Below are 16,932 nucleotides of genomic sequence, written 5' to 3'. Positions count from 1 at the left end.
TGAGAAGAAATGTGGAACCCAAATGAAAGATAAAATTGAAGCCCCAGACATAGAGCCTCAGCTAAACTGTTGTAACCTTCTAAAGCAGTTTGAGCCAACGTCAAACAAGCCATCACCACTGTGTCCTGTCAGAATTCCTGATGCACCGTATCATAAGCAGAGCTGCTGTTTTAAGTCACTAACTTTGCAGATGGTTTTTAGGCAGCAATGGATAACCAGAACAGTACATGAATATTTATATTATTTTCTGTAGTTCATATTAAAAAATAGCATTCTTAAATTTCTTAAAAATGTTTAAGAAAAAAGTAAAGAAGTAAACAAATACAAGATTTTTCGAAGAAGAATAAGCGTGAATCAGAGGGCCAGAATGGTTGAACCAAAAACACAGCTATCAACAGTCTTGTCAAAATTAAATGAATGAATGAAGTCCCTAAACATTAAGTTTCCTTTTTCTTTGAAGACACAGCTTGCATTTGTTTGCTTTTCTGTAATCTCAGCTGTGCTGCTAAGACACAAAAGTATTGATTCTTGCTGAAGTCTTAGTAACTGAAATAGGGAAGCATCCAGAGCTCCAACCAACATTAATTGCTTTCCCAAGTTTCTTTCAAAACTACTATTGCTACTTCTCCATCTATCCAGCCCAGATACTTAGACATTGTCTTGGATTCTTCTGTATTTGCAAATTCACCTTTTTGCTAAAATTTATTTGCAACCCAAAATAAAACTCAAGGGACTTTCATGGTCATAGCAGACAAGTGCAGAGCAGCAAAAAATTGGAATCGGGCCGGGTGCTGTGGCTCACGCCTGTAATCCTAGCACTTTGGGAGGCCGAGGCAGGCGGATTGCTCGAGGTCAGGAGTTCGAAACCAGCCTGAGCAAGAGCGAGACCCTGTCTCTACTATAAATAGAAAGAAATTAATTGGCCAACTAATATATATAGAAAAAATTAGCCAGGCATGGTGGCGCATGCCTGTAGTCCCAGCTACGAGGGAGGCTGAGGCAGTAGGATCGCTTGAGCCCAGGAGTTTGAGGTTGCTGTGAGCTAGGCTGACGCCACGGCACTCACTCTAGCCTGGGCAACAAAGCGAGACTCTGTCTCAAAAAAAAAAAAAAATAGAATCGCCCAACACACTCATTCCCAGTTGAACAAGGGATATCTCTCTGCCTTCCTGTTTCAAGTTTCATACTGTAAACAAATATCCTTTTCGCAGTCTATTTAGTGCCGTGTTTTTTGCATGTTTGTGCTTGTTGCTGGTGATTTCACTGTTTAAAATGACCCCCAAGCACAGTACTGAAGTGCTGTCTAGTGCTTCTTGCCAAGAAGACTGCAGTGTGCCTTATGGAGAAAACATGTGTGTTAAATAAGTTTTGTTCAGATATAAATTATAGCACTGTTAGCCATGAGTCCATAGTTAATGAACTAATATACACATATACATATATAAAATAAGGTATCTTTAAATAGAAACATAGACAAAACAAGGTTATATGTTGATCAGTTAACAAAAATATTGTGACTGGAGGTTTGTAGGTACTTAACCCTTTGTTTTCCCTAGGAGCAATGGTTCAGTATTCAATAATCCACTGTTCACGATGACTTTACAGAACATAACTACCATGAATAACAAGAATAGATTGTAATTTATTACCATGGCTCAGAGGACCATTTAGCAGAGTGATTGTGAAAGATCTGGCTTTCTGGAGATGTGAAGCCATTAAGATTTGAATATTAAAGTTCATGGGAATACATCTACACTGCACTCACCACATGGTACAGGCGGCATCACTGTTCTCATCCACTAGACTATAAACGTCATGAAGGCAGGGAACAAATCTGTTGTAGTATAGTCATGTCCCCAGAATCTATCATAGTCTTGGACACATAAATGCTCAAAAAATACCTGATTCAACCATTGATTTGTTCATTCATTTATTCATTCAACAAACTCCTATTGAGTCTCCCCTATGTGCCAGACTTTATGTCAGGTGATGGATGTGTACAGCAGTAATAAAACAGGCAACCTCTTGTCCTCGGGAGGGGAGCTTACATTCTGGTGGGAGGAACCAGGCAATAAACAAAAATTGAGAACCATATGTCAGGTAGTTATATGAAAAAAACCTAAAGAGGATAAGCAGAATAAAAAGTACTAGGTTTATGGGGGGTTGCTATTTTGGTCAAAGGCCTTTCTAATAAGGAAAACTTCGAAAAGAAAGCTGAAGGTAATAAGTGGGTGCTCCAGGTGGATTTCTGGGATAAGTGCAAAGGGCTTGAGACAGGAGAGAACTTGGCCTGTTTGTGGGACAGCAAAGGTTAGAGTACACAGTGCCCGTCTTAAAAAAGAAAGAAAAGGTGCCTCTCAAATGAAGAATGAAAGTGTATGCCTGGTTCTGTAGAGATAAAAAACATTCTCACTTGTACTCTTCTGGTACGAGAGTCAAACAGCAATATTACATACAAATGGTATTTATAGTCAAATAGAATTACCCAGCAGTTGAGAAGGGCCATCCATTCTTAGAGTGCAGGAAGGGGGAAATACGATTTGATTGATAGAGTCTCTTCTTTTTCATATGAAAAGCTGTATAATACACAAAACACAATCCGGGGAGGATATTAACTATTTATGAAAGCCAAATATATGCTTTTAACCTATGACACCTGAGTCCTGAGCAAGAGGCTGTAACTGCTGTATTTTCAAACTTCTTTAAAAAAGAAAACCATATATTTCTAGAGGTTTTTATAGTCAATAGTATTCATTTATCATTTCTTATGTTACAGTGACCAATCAAATATGCAAATGAGTAATTATAAACCTGGACATTCACTAAGAGGTTATTTCCCATAGGTATTCATTTTTTTGATAAATAATAAGAGTTTATTTATTTTTATTGCTAAAAATACTAAGGTTAACATCATCAAAATTCAAAAAGTTAGATACAAAATGTTACAAACAAAATCTTTGTTGAAATACAGAACACCTAGGCCATGGTATAATTGTGTACCTGTAATTTAATCATTGATAACACAGTCAACACCTCTGATTTCCCTGGGGCTTTCCAGGTCTAAAGGAGTACTCCACTCTTGGCCTTCTGTTCTGGAATATGAGGGAAGGAAAACACCAGAGGAAAGACATTGTATTTTGGAGCGCCTGCACCCAGAAGTGCATTTGGCAAGAGCAATCTATTAAAGCTCATTACTTCTGCATATGAATAGAGGGATAGAGTCACACACATCCTGAATTACAACTTCATGGCAATTGTGTAAATTCAAATTGAATTTCAAGCCTAGAGCCAGCAGTTACAAGAATTCAAGTCCAGGTACCATAAAAAATCTACCAAGCAATTCCACCCAGAGCTTTAGCGTGGAACCACACACACCAGACTGATTGCTTCTCGGGCCAATGGCCAGAGGAAATCCATCCTCACTCCAAAAGCCTAAAAGCACTGCTTATTTACTTGAAAGAGGAGTAAAAGACCTGAGTGGCTGACACATGTGCCACGTTATGGAAATAACAATGAGCTAAAGCACCATATCCAGCCCCAAAGGCAAATATTATGGAAAAGAGCAGGGCCATTTATATTTTGCTTTGGCTTCCTCCTCCCTCTTGCTCTGCCAGAATTCTTTTCCGTGACGTTTGCCTTCAGGGTTTGGGGAGCATCATCTCTGTGGTCTGGCCTCTGCACATGAGTAAAAGTCAGTTTTCCATTTGCTAAATTATGTATGAGCTCAGCTGCTGTTTGAATTTTTTTTTATTGAATAATGTTTAAATAAATATTTTATAAGCAGCCAGAGGCTATTGGTATTTGATGCATTTCAGAAAATTAAAGAATACAATTTAAATTGTAGTTTCAAAAGACAAAAAGATCAACATGTCTTCGTTGACAGAACATTTACACTATAAATGCAGTGGATGGATTTAGACATTTTTTTAAAAGACTGCTTATCAAAAGATGTTTTTTGAATTTAGATAAATTCTCCTTTAATAAGGAAATAAAGAAAATTATAGTACTTCAATGGCTACTTTGATATTAAGTACCAAGTTGGATTTTGATGTTTTTGGTGCTTTCAGAATTAGATATAGGTTCTGGACTTTATTCTACATCTCAAATTGGATAGTTTACATTGTTTTAAAGCTGTTACTCTAGTAGTGGTTTTATCCATGGTAAATTTCCTACATTTTCCAAGTTTCCTATATTTCACCTAAAACTGAAAGTTTGGATTCTTTTTAAAAATAGGAACTTAGTGGCCGGGTGCGGTGGCTCACGCCTATAATCCTAACACTCTGGGAAACCAAGCCCCTTCTCTGGCCAGTCTCCTTCCTGTGGACCTGAGATGCCATTGAACCCAAAGGCATACAGTAAGTGCACAATAAATGTTGAAGACAAAAACTTTTCTACCAATGAAAAGTCCTCATAGATGACAACTACATATCTTCCTAATTCTTTTATATTGGGCTTTGTTCAGCTCCCAGAACACTGATAGCTCTCAGGTAGAGCCATCAGCCTGCTGTGTAGCTTGAACAATGCACCTCTCCACCTTCTGGAGAGTTGGAGCCATTAAGATTTGAATATTAAAGTTAAAGGGAATACATCTCTACACAGTACTCACCAGATGGTACAGCGGCATCACTGTTCTTGCTCACTAGACTATAAACATCATGAAGGCAGGGAACAAATCTGTCATATTATAGTCATGTCCCCAGAATCTATCATAGTCTTGGACACATAGTAAATGCTCAAAAAATATCTGATGCAATCACTGATTTGTTCATTCGTTTATTCATTCAACAAACTCCTATTGAGCCTCCACTGTATGCCAGACTTTGTCAGGTGATGGATGTGTACAGCAGTAATAAAACAGGCAACCTCTTGTCCTCGGGAGCTTACATTCTGGTGGGAGAAACCAGGCAATAAACACAAACTGAGAACCATAATATGTCAGGTAGTTATATGAAAAAACCTAAAGAAGATAAGCAGAATAGAAAGTACTAGGTTTAGGGACGGTTGCTGCTTTGATCAAAGGCCTGTCCACCTGCTACCTCTGTAGTTGCTCCAGCAGCCACCTTTCCTGTCCCCCTAACCAACAGAGATCTGGCTGTACCAACAACATGTGACATATTTTTTAAAAAAACTAATGTACTGAATTTACTTCAACAAGGAATGAGCCCAACCACAAAGAACTCTGTAGCTACAAGCCCTAACTTCTCTACTTATTAGCTGTTTGTCACTGAGCAAGTCATTTAAAATTTCTGTGTTCTCTCATACAGGATATAATGGTGTAAAACCCCATCTACCTTATGCAGTTCTTGCGAGGCTCAAGTAAGATCATTTATGTGAAATATCCTACAAATATGAAAAGCATAAAACAAAATAAGATATTATTAATGCTTAATTTTAGGGGCTTGCAGTTATCCATGTTTCTGAAACTGCCAAAAAAATTAAAAACTACATACCAATTGGCTTCCAGAATAAAGTCTCTCCTACTTTTGTGTTCATGCATATAATCTCCATAAAAGGAGATGACAGGCCAGGCACAGTGGCTCATGCCTGTAATCCTAGCACTCTGGGAGGCCGAGGGGGGAGGATCATTTGAGCTCAGGAGTTTGAGACCAGCCTGAGCAAGAGTGAGACCCCGTCTCTACTATAAATAGAAAGAAATTAATTGGCCAACTAAAAATATATAGAAAAAATTAGCCAGGCATGGTGATACATGCCTGTAGTCTCAGCTACTTGGGAGGCTGAGGTAGAAGGATCTCTTGAGCCCAGGAGATTGAGGTTTCTGTGAGCTAGGCTGATGCCATGGCACTCACTCTAGCCTGGGCAACAAAGTGAGACTCTGTGTCAAAAAACAAAAAAAAAGGAGATGACAATACCTAAATTGTAAATTTCCTTGGTGAAGCTGAGTTAGGGACCTGCCTTGGAAGAGCAAGTGAAGCTATATGAGTCACAGGATGATTACTATGCACCTGTAGATACATGTATGGAAATGAAAGCAGAAAATCTAAATTGGTAACAGAATTTTCATTGAATTCTCTTAATTAACTCACTCCAGGGGGCGTGAATATAATCCAGTCTCCCCATTTCCGGAGGCTTCCAATGTGTCAAGAGTCTATCTATTTTTATTACACGAATTGCTTTACAAATAAGCACAGTGTGAAGCATCAATGCTTTATAAAAACTGCATTAATGCACTAACTTGTTTAGAAGCCAAGAAGAGCACAGCCTAGAGAGAATTTAATGGACCCAGCTGGAACTTTTTCCCAGCCAACACCACTGAACACCTGTTAACAATCATGAAGAAGTTACAGAGACTATCAAGCATTTAGTGTATGCTAGGGTAAAAACTGAGGAAAATTTAATAGAATGAAAATTAAAAATCTTTTGCTTGGAGACACTATAAGCAAATCAAAAATAAAACAAATTGAGAGAAAATATTTGCAACATATATCACCCAGAAAGTTAATGTCCCTAATAAGAACTTCTCAAAATAGGGAACAAATGTTCTATTAAGTGTACAGAAAAATGGGCTAGAATCTGGAAAAGAAATGAAAATGGTTCTCAACCATAACCAAATGCAAATGCAAACTTTACTAATATATCATTTCTCACCCTTACCTAGGCAAATATGCAATCATTTGACAAAGTAATCTGTTGGAAAGGCCTGGGGAACTAGGAACACCCATATATGGCAATATCTAGCAAATAAATAAATTTTTCCCTTACTCAAGAATGCCACATTTAGGCTGGGCGTGGTGGCTCACGCCTGTAATCCTAGCACTCTGGGAGGCCGAGGCGGGTGGATTGTTTGAGCTCAGGAGTTGGAGACCAGCCTGAGCAAGAGCTAGACTCTGTCTCTACTAAGAATAGAAAAAAATTAATTGGCCAACTAAAAATAGAAAAAAATAAAGAAATAAAAAAAATTTTTTTTAAAAAGAATGCCACATCTAAAAATCTATCTCAAAGAAACACTGGCAAAAAATATGAAAACATATATGTGCAAGGAAGTCATTACAAAGTTATTGCAATAGAAAAAGACAAAACGATCCTAATGTTTATCTAGAGAGGAGTGATGGAATAAACTATGGTCCAGTGATTCTCAAACTTTTGGTGCATTAGAATCACCTGGGACTTTGTTAATACACAAGTTGCTGGGCCCCAACCCCAGAGTTTCTATTCAACAGTCTTGGGTGGGGCCTGAAAATTTACATTTTTAACAAGTTCCCAGGTGGTGGTCCAGGAACCACTACTATAGTATGCCCACATACTAGGATACTTAGCAATGGTAAAAAGGGAGAAAGAGTATCACTATATATAACCATTTGGGACTCATTTGGGGGTTATAGTTGTTAGTAAAGCAAAGCAAAGTAGCAAAAGTGTGCATTGTATACTACTACTTATTTAAGAAAGGAGGCACACAAATATATATTAACATATATATTTGCTTATATTCAGAAGATACACCATAAAATAATTTAAAGTGGTTATCTCTGGGGGAGAGAGCAAATAGGGTAGAGTTGAACTGTGGGGCAGAGGAACTTTCCTGCTGGTCGGGAGGTAGAAGATAGCAGGGAACTGCGCCCAGGGTGGGGCAATCAGCTAACAGCACACTTCTGCTTCTGTTTATCACTTGCTTGCTACACTGCTGCGCTGAGCTTCATGGGATGAAACAAAACGCAAGGCGTGAACGCCCAATCAGGGGAAGGAATGGCTTGCCGCTGGCGGGCAACCAACCCGCCAATCATTTTAAAGGGCAACAGCAGGGAGCCAATCATTTTAAAGGGCAACAGCGGGGGAACCAATCATTTTAAAGGGCAACGCATGATCAGCTTGTGCACCATGGGGATAAAAGGCTTGCTGTTCTAATCGGGGTCCTTGCCTGCGGGAGTGACCACTGCGTTGGTTCTCTGGGGTTCGGACCCTGGCTAGCCAGAAAATAAATCTCCTCTGTGTGATTGCATCCTCGATGTCTCTGCTTTTCTGTCTGGTGGGGCTGTGGAAGGTCAGTCCCTAACAGAACTTTTCGGTATATACTTTGTTTTATAGATTTGATTTTGGAAGAATGTAAATATTTTACTTAACTATAAAAAAAATAAAATTTTAAATCCCTTTAAAAAAGGATATCAGACAAATGAACTTAAATGTGTATCCAGTTGATGGCAGAACTACACACAGCAGAAGAATTCCAAATAACTTTAAAACACACTTGACTCTATAGCCCTAGTAGAATATGTCCCACCAAAAAATAAAACAAAATGAAATAAAATGAAACTTCAAATTCTTTTTAGTGATCATATTGTTTGCAGTAGTGTAGGTTTTGCTATTAAGAGACTACTATATGTGATAAAGCAAATGAGTAATTGTTGGATATTGTTAATATTTTTAAACATTTTCACTGTCATTGATAGATAGGATCCTTGGCATGGGAGAAAGGAGATACAGATAAAAGAAGAGTTTATGTATGAACATTGTAACCTTGAATTTGAAGTATCAGTATGAACTCATAATTTATCTTCTTTTAAAAAAGCAACATAAAACATTTCTTAGCTCTGTTCCCTACAAAGGCCACCCAGATAGTGTTCTCTAAATACTATTTCCCACTAAAAGGAAACAGGGCTCCTTGAAAAAAGCGACTGATCCCAAGTTTTATGCAGGAAATGTACAAGATTGCAAGAAAACTCTCAAAGACAATTGCATTCTGCCAAAAGGACCCAGAATTGACTTAAAGAGGCTCCCACTAGCCATAGTTTGAGGCTCAATGAGAATAATAACTGCAATGGCATGAAACACATCAAATATGTTTAATTTCGTGCATTCATAATAATATTAAAAAGGAAACGAAGAAAAAGATGGCTGAATTAAGACGTGCCAGTGAATAAAGGAGAAAAATTCAACCATTTATCCTGCCTTTCTTATACAAACTGTACCACTGGGTAATAAAGTAGACGATGAGGAGAGACCTCTCTTTATAGAAATATTCCACAATAAATTTGAGTTGGAACATCGCCATTTTGTAACCCGTAATGAGATCATGGATTAGGTAGGTAACAATTGTCAACATCTGGTAATATCACCAGTTGAGAGATAACCAAATATCATGTGCCTCTTAGTGAAAGAACAAAGTGGTCTCTTCCACCTCCCCACCAAAACAAACCCAAACCTGAGTCTGATTAAGACTCTGGATCCAATGACCAATTTACAGGAAATGCAAAGGACAAAGGAACATGTTCAACAACATATTGTTAACATTTGCTGATTGTATTTAACAGGAATATAATTAGAAAAATCCACACTGTAGGAAACAACCACAGAAAACTAGTTTCTTCAACAAATTGCAAATAAAAAAAGAAAGAAGATAGAGATGGAACCTATAGATTAAAAGAGAGTTAAGAAGTATATCAACCAATTACACTGAAGGGACCTAATATGTATCCTAATTCAAATGGAGATAGGGAGAAAGAAAGAGAGAATTGGAAATTTGGTCACTGATTGGTAATTTGACATTAAGAGTTATTGTTAATTGTTTTTCTTTTTTGGGCTACATACTGAAATGTTTACAAATGAAATAATATCGTTTCTGGGATTTGCTTCAAAATAATATGGGAGGGGGAAAAGTGAGAAGTGTAGTGGTGTACTGATAAATGCTTAACAATCAGCTTGGGGGGGACAGAGTGGGGGTCTCATTTGTATTATTTGTGTCATCTGCTGATCACCATGGTGTGCATACTCCCACCGTGACACATTTCAAGCTATCAATGTTGGGTGACAGAACTTGGACCTGGGAAGAGATGTTCACAATCCATTCTCTCCAGGTGGTGTGAGCTGGCCGCAGCATACCACTGGAGAAGTCGTATAGGTTAAACAAGGTTGGTCATGAATTGGTAAGTTTTTCACTCAGGTGGTCAAGTAATTTCATTACACTATCCTATAGATTCAAAATTCTCCACAATAAAATATATTTAAATGCAATTATCAACTTTCCTTCCCTAAGAAAACATGCAAAATGGTTGGGATATATTAGACACCCAAGGAAATAAGAAGTTGGAGTTTTCTCAGTTAAGTGTTGTTTTGTACTCAAGTATGTTTTCAATCTTCATCTCAATAAGGAATCCTTGCTTGCTCTTGCTTTTTCCTGAGGCACAGAGATAAATGAGTGAAACGATATTTGTTAAAAGTTATGTACATATTCTTATATTCTTTTTGAAGAATATAAGAAATATTCTCTTTAATCTTATATTCAGTTTATATTGTCTTTAAACTGATGGACAAATAACATTAAAAAAATGCTTAGGGCTGGCATGGTGGCTCACGCTTGTAATTCTAGCACTTTGGGAGGCTGAGTTGGGAGGATTGCTTGAGGCCAGGAGTTTGAAGTTGCAGTGAGGTATGATGATGCCACTGCACTCTAGTCTGGGCAACAGAGTAAGACCTTATCTTTAAAAAAGAAAAAATTCAGAACTGAAATGGTCAACTTACTACAATAAAATTAAAAACGTCAAGTCTCTTTTCAATTCTTTGTCTATGTCTCTATTTTCTTTTCTGCCCACCCTATATCTACTTATTCTATTGATATTAAAATAAAACTCGCTATTTACCATATTACTAATTCAAGACTATTTAAAAATCTTATTTTCTTATACAGTTCAGCCAATTCTAATTAAAATAGAAACATTAAAAACTCATTTAAAACTAGAAATTAAATTAAAAATTTAAAATCAAACTGCCATAAAAACAACTTTACCTGGCCAGGCATGGTGGCTTATGCCTGTAACCCCAGCACTTTGGGAGTCCAAGGTGGGAGGATCACTTGAGCCAGGAGTTTGAGGTTGCAGTGAGCTATGATCGAATAACTGCACTCTGGCCTGAGCAACAGAGTGAGACCTTGTCTCTAAAAATAGATAAATAAATGGAAAAATAAATAAATTAACCACGCAGGTGTGGCAAACATGTGCCTGTAGTCCCAGCTACTTAGGAGGCTGAGTCAGGAGGATTGCTTGAGCCCAGGAGTTCAAGGTTGGAGCTATGATTGTGCCACTGCACTCAAGCCTAGAAGACAGAGCAAGACCCTGTCTCTTACATAAATAAATAAATAAATAGGAAGCCCAGCCTTTTGGAAAGGTAAATCCAGTTTTCTGAATTAACTTACACACTGCCATTATTTACAAGTTATAACCCTATTATCATTCAGTTAACATTTCAACTTCTAGTTCCTAGTTTTGTGTTTATCATGTGTGTGTTTACTGGGGTGCAATCCCAAGGAAGGAGGAAGAGCCCATGCAAGGGTGCACCACCAAGCAGGTCACAGCGTGACTGATTGCTTCATCTCGTGGAAGTGTCTTCTGACAGGTCACATAAATGAAGCCAGCTCGGGACAATCCACTCACGGAAAGAAATGCAGAGGAATTTACCCACCAGCTTCTGTTCCCACTGGGCAAAGTTTCACCCAGTGGGGCATCAACTCCCCTCCCCTACCAGGTTGCTCATGCACGGGCCCCCAGCAGGTCCCATATCATCTCTCACCTCGGCGTCATCAATGTAGAATCTCTGGGGCAGGAGGCAAGAGAAGAGAAGTGACAGGGGAGAAGCCCATGTGAAGATGCAGGCAGAGGGTTTTGCAGCCACAAGCCAAGGAATGCCCTGAGTCACCAGAAGCTGGAAGAGGCAGGGGAGGATTCTCCTACGGAGCCTTCGGAGGGAGAATGGCTTTGCTGACACCTTGACTTTGGACTTCTGGCCTCGAAACTGTTAGAGAATAAATTCTGTTGTTTAAAAAAAATAGTTTTTACTATTTTACAAAATATGCAGACATCAACTTGAACTCTTTTTGATGAGAAAGTTAGGATGCAAAGAGAAACTGTTATCATGAATTTATTTCAAAATTCCTATCTGCCATTATCCGATTGCCTCTTAGGCATCACCAGATATTCTTGAATCAGAATACTTTACACTGACAATTTACACTGAATTTTACAACCTAAAGAGCAGCTTTTTATTTCCTGCCGCAATTTTTAACTTCTCTAGGTTTCTATCTCCATTGTTCTTTTTTCTTTAAAGATTCACCTGAAAAGGACCTAATGCAACATTTTATAATGCTACATCATTCACTCTATTAATCAAGATATTAATATTAAACCTAGAGAGAGCAATTCGACTCAAGCCCCACTTGGAGCGTCACATATTATTACTGTGACCTCTTTATCTATAGAGTCTCAGCCAGTTTTCATTGAATTGTTTCATTGTGTGATTGCTCATGTTTAATCTGAATTATTTAAAATTGCATGAAGAATTGGCAAATGATTTGATAGTGTTTGAATATAACTTCCTTCGCATAAGGGAGTGATTTCATAATTCTATCAAAATTGCCATTGGTTTTGTCAGAAGCAATTTGTTTGACAGAACACATTGCTTACTCCAAATTACAATTCCCGTAGCCTTTAGATATTTGCATTTTCTTTTAATGTTTCTGACATTATGTTATGGTGCTGAGCTCAAACAGATTTATGGCTGGTCTTTCATAGTTAAACACGATGGCACATTACTCTATGTATAAGAACAGCTGAAAAGACTGAAGGTGATCTGCAGTGCTCAATGTCTATCCGAATGTTACAAACAGGATATTTATCAAGTATTCTCCAACTAATGGCTACCACTGTTTGTGCGTTTGGTTTTGCTCTGGAGGCTGCATGAAATTTACATGGGACTTGAGCCACCTGAGTCTCCAATTATGGCATCTCAACATAATCTGCCGGCTATTGCCAAACCCTAGTAATACTCCGCTAGGCCCCATAACTCACATTAGTATTTTTCCTGGGCCACTTTCATTTGGTTGTTACAATTCTGGGGTATCTTCTTGCCATAATCATTACTGCTGTTGTTACCATTTCATTGTCATTATAATCACCATCATCGGGCAATGTATCCTAAACTTTTATATATGCTAGATTGGCACATATCAAGAGAAGGCTCATTTTCTGCTCTTGAGAGAAGATAAAATGTTTGAGTAGATTTATCTTATCACTAACCTTGTTTCACCAATAATTACTATTTATTACTATGTGCCATGTGCCATTTTAAGCAATTTACAAACATTATTTTATTTAATCCACAAAGTAAGAACTTTTATCTGCATTTTACAGATAATAATTGAAATTCCCTGAGGGTAGGTCATTTCCTCAAGTTCACACAGCAGTGCGTGGATGGAGCCACCCTTCGATTCTTGGGGGCAAAGGATATGTAGGTACGGAAGGACTTCTGACCACAGGGGACAGAAGAGGGAGCTGCAGTCCATATTATGTTTATAGAATGTGGAGGAGGAAGCAGATCAGAAGCTCAAGGAGAGAGAAAAGATAATCTCCCAAGTGGACAGATGGAAGAGAGCAGGGAGGGATAAAGGAAAGAGTAGCATCGTTACAGAGGTCTTAACTTCATTAATATAAAATATCCCCCTTGGTTTTATTTAATACTTTTTACTTTGATGCAAAATTCATCTGATTTTAATGCAACAGTTATATTGAATGAGTTGAACTTAATAGAGTACAAGAATAAGAAAAATTTATTCTATCTCATCACTCCTTAGTAAACTTATTCCATCAAACAGTCCATTCCTTGCCCTTGGATAAAATTTTAAACAGGTCTCATAGTTCTTTGGATCACTCTTAGATAACATATAAATTGTCTTTTTGTTTTGACATTTGGAGGCCCAATCCAGTGTAATCATGAGAACTTCAATCTCCACTTGACTTGGTTTCTCTCTTCGGCAGGCTCTGGTCTGCTTCAGTGATGGAAGTCTATAGCGACTCAGAAGGATGTGGTCAATTTGTCTCTTCTTTCCTCACCAGCTGAGGAAGGAGGGTCTGGAGAAAAGGGACATGGTATTGTCTACTGGTATTATTGTGACCTGGATATTCCAAGCTGACTTTTTCTGTTGAGGAGCAATTTTGTGGGTTTCTCAGAGATATCCCCAGTAGAAACATCCCACTGTTGATCCATCAATACCAGCTGGCTGCTTCCCACTCTTCCTCAGCTCTGGACTCCAATGGGTGACCCTTGAGGTGGGTGCCATCATTCCTCCTAGTAGTTCTTTGGGGGCAGATTCCTTTTTGAGACTTCGGGACAGTTCCCCCACCCCACCCCTACCTTACATGGTTCATTGTTGGTACAAAAGAAACATACACACTGCCCAGCTGTCACGCACCATCAACAACTGGGGCTCACTCCCTAAGCCGCCTTGCCTCTCTCTCCTCAGTGACTTCACGCCAATCTTGCCACAGCTTCTTATATAGCCCATATGCTCTCATAGTTCCAGGGACACCCATTACACTCTCTAAATGAAGCCCTCCTCACTTGATAAGAGGTGAAGGGGAATCACACTCTCCCCTTTCCCCATGGCAGTGGAAGAAGTACACAGCAACTCTCTACAACAACTCATCCCAACAACTCTCTACAAAGTGCACCTTTCACTCCCTATTCTGTTGGAGGCTAGAGAAACAAACAGCCTTACTACTGTGAGCATGTCCTGCTTGGAGGGTCTGGTACCTCACCTTAGATTGTAGATGTCTTAGCCCATTTTTTCCTACTATTACAGAATACTACAGAGTGAGCAATTTATGATATATAGAAATTCAGCAGCTCATTATTCTGGAGGCTGGGAAGTCTAAGAGCAAGGGGCCAACATTTGGCAAGGGTCTGCTACCCTATTTCTCTTTATAATGGTTTTCCTTCTTATTTCAACATTCATATTTTTAAAAATAAGTGCTGACAATGTGTGGGATTGATCAGAATCCATATCCCCCTAAATAAATAAGAACCATGACAAGTTTTTATTGCCCTCAACACCCAACCAACTCCCTCCTATCACCCAAGTTGATTTCATTTTTTTGGATTTTAATTACAGATTGTTACTAATCTTTTACAACCTATACTAGTTTCCAGGCTATGTTGCCAATTTTATAATGTTGTCTTCCTAAACAGACCCTAAGCAAATGATTGTCTTCCTCTGGACTCCACTTTCTCTTTGCTTTGAAGAGTTTGTAAAATCAAATTGGGGTGGTTATCACTGGGAGACACACAGAGCTCAGTGGGTAAGACCCACGTGGCTGAGCCTCAGCTCCTGTCCTCGCTCTCCACTGCACACTGACAGGAGCATTTGTTACTCTCCTTGTTCTCTGACCTGCTGCCATCTGAACATGGCCCTGACCACTATCCAAGCCCCTCTGCTCCCATCCCAGTTCTTACTCTTTATTTTACTTCCCAGCACCTTCTGTTACGTATTTAATGACTTCAGTGTAGGATGTGTGATGGTGGGGAGTTATTTGCCTGTTTCACTGCAGCCATAAAGCAATTTTCTTCCCTAGGCCAGGCCCATGAATCCCCTGCCTCAGTCATTGTCCCCAAAGTAGGAAGTCACTCGCTCCATTGAACCTTAAGGCTCTCGATGTTTTGAGATCCTGCTTGTCCTGCTCCACATGGTCAGGCAGAGGAGCATCCTTGCGGCTTATCATTACAGCCACCCTGTCTATTGCCTTTGATTTTTGCGTGGCTAATAATTCTCCAGGCCATAGGAGATGATGCCTTTTCCAGCTCCCCAACCTCAGGCTCTGGCACCCTCTAGTGGCCACTGACAGGCATGCAAGTTCAGCACTGCTAGGCCCTCGCCGCCTCGCCATCTTCCTCAAAGGTACCACCTCCCACCGGTAACAATCCAGCTGCAGGAGCAAGGACTGGAACTGAAAAGGAGAACTCAGCACACTCTTACCATCACCTCCAACGTTGTCCCCTCTCCTGCTAGCACTCTTGAAGAAATTCACAGAGAGCTTGGAGACACTCCAAGCTTCCTCTTTCACAATAGAAGTGCTTACACCTGGTTTCCAGGCAAGGCAGAAAGGGCTGTCGTCTGGGTCTTAAAGCTGGGAAGGAAGCTGAAGGTGAGCAGCGCCTCCCTTTGGCAGCGGACAGCCAGAAAACCGCCCTGGCTTCTTAGCATTAAGATGCAGGTCTAGTGGTACAACCACCGATACTCTCTGAGGACTTTGCCAGGGAGTCTGGCAGTGACCTCTACCCACAGGTCGGGCGCCCCACCTAAAGCTGAAAAAGAACTATTGAGTCATGAGGATTTAGTTCCTACAAGGACTCCAGTGGGGCTGCGCGAGAGGAGGAGATGATATACATTGTTAATAGCTTGGACTTGCCTTCCCTCCAAAAATCCCACTCGGACGCTTGCCCAGGGCTCCAGCCATAGGGAGTGGCATTCCACCTTCCCGTGGCCATCTGGTTAGTGGGGGACTTTCTTCTGAGTAGGTAATTAGACACGCAGAGACGCTGGGCAGATCTGCACCTCTCAGGGCACAAAGCTGCTCTAACAATGGGTGACCATGGATGCCACCATGAAGAAAGGAGGGGGCTGCTCTTGCCACCCTGTGATCCTCAGCCATAACCAGTGATTTCCTAGACCAGGGGTTGGCAAAGTGTGGCCCTTGGGTCAAATCTGGCCTGCCACTTTGTTTTTGCATGGTCCATGAGCTAAGAATACTTTTGATAATTTTAAGTGGTTGGCAAAAAAGTAAAAAGAATAAAATGTGACACACAAAAATGATATGAAACCAAAACTTTTACATCCATAAATAAGGTTTTACACTCATTTGTTTAGATGTCATTTATGGCTGCTTTAGCAGCACAGCGGCTGAGCTGAATAGCTGCAACAGAGACTACATGTGGCCCGCAAAGCCAAAAATATTTACTATCTGGCCCTTGATAGAAAAAGTTTGTTGCCCTTTCTCCTGGAAGACCCATGTCTTCCAATTCATCACAGATTTGGGGGACCCAATTGGATTAAGTGAAGAATTTGCACTGGAGCCTCGCAGGGTGTGAGTTCACATTGTGAAGGCCGTAACCGAAGATTTTAGACGAATCCACTAGTCCATGTGGAGCCTTCAAAGTTGG

At 39.7% G+C, this 16,932-nt stretch overlaps 1 long non-coding RNA gene across 1 annotated transcript in view; it reads right to left on the bottom strand.

Annotated features, from left to right (window-relative positions):
• The window catches only part of LOC105862893 (uncharacterized), a 56,052-nt gene that overhangs the window by 19,510 nt on the left and 19,610 nt on the right, over positions 1–16,932 (bottom strand). Inside the window, exon 2 of the long non-coding RNA XR_012921431.1 lies at positions 2,486–2,576. This is a non-coding gene — a long non-coding RNA (uncharacterized LOC105862893). The remainder of the gene's footprint in view (positions 1–2,485; positions 2,577–16,932) is intronic.

This window comes from Microcebus murinus, chromosome 10 (genome assembly GCF_040939455.1).
Source record: "Microcebus murinus isolate Inina chromosome 10, M.murinus_Inina_mat1.0, whole genome shotgun sequence".
Taxonomy (NCBI): domain Eukaryota; kingdom Metazoa; phylum Chordata; class Mammalia; order Primates; family Cheirogaleidae; genus Microcebus; species Microcebus murinus.
This window is presented reverse-complemented; position numbering and strand designations above follow the sequence as displayed.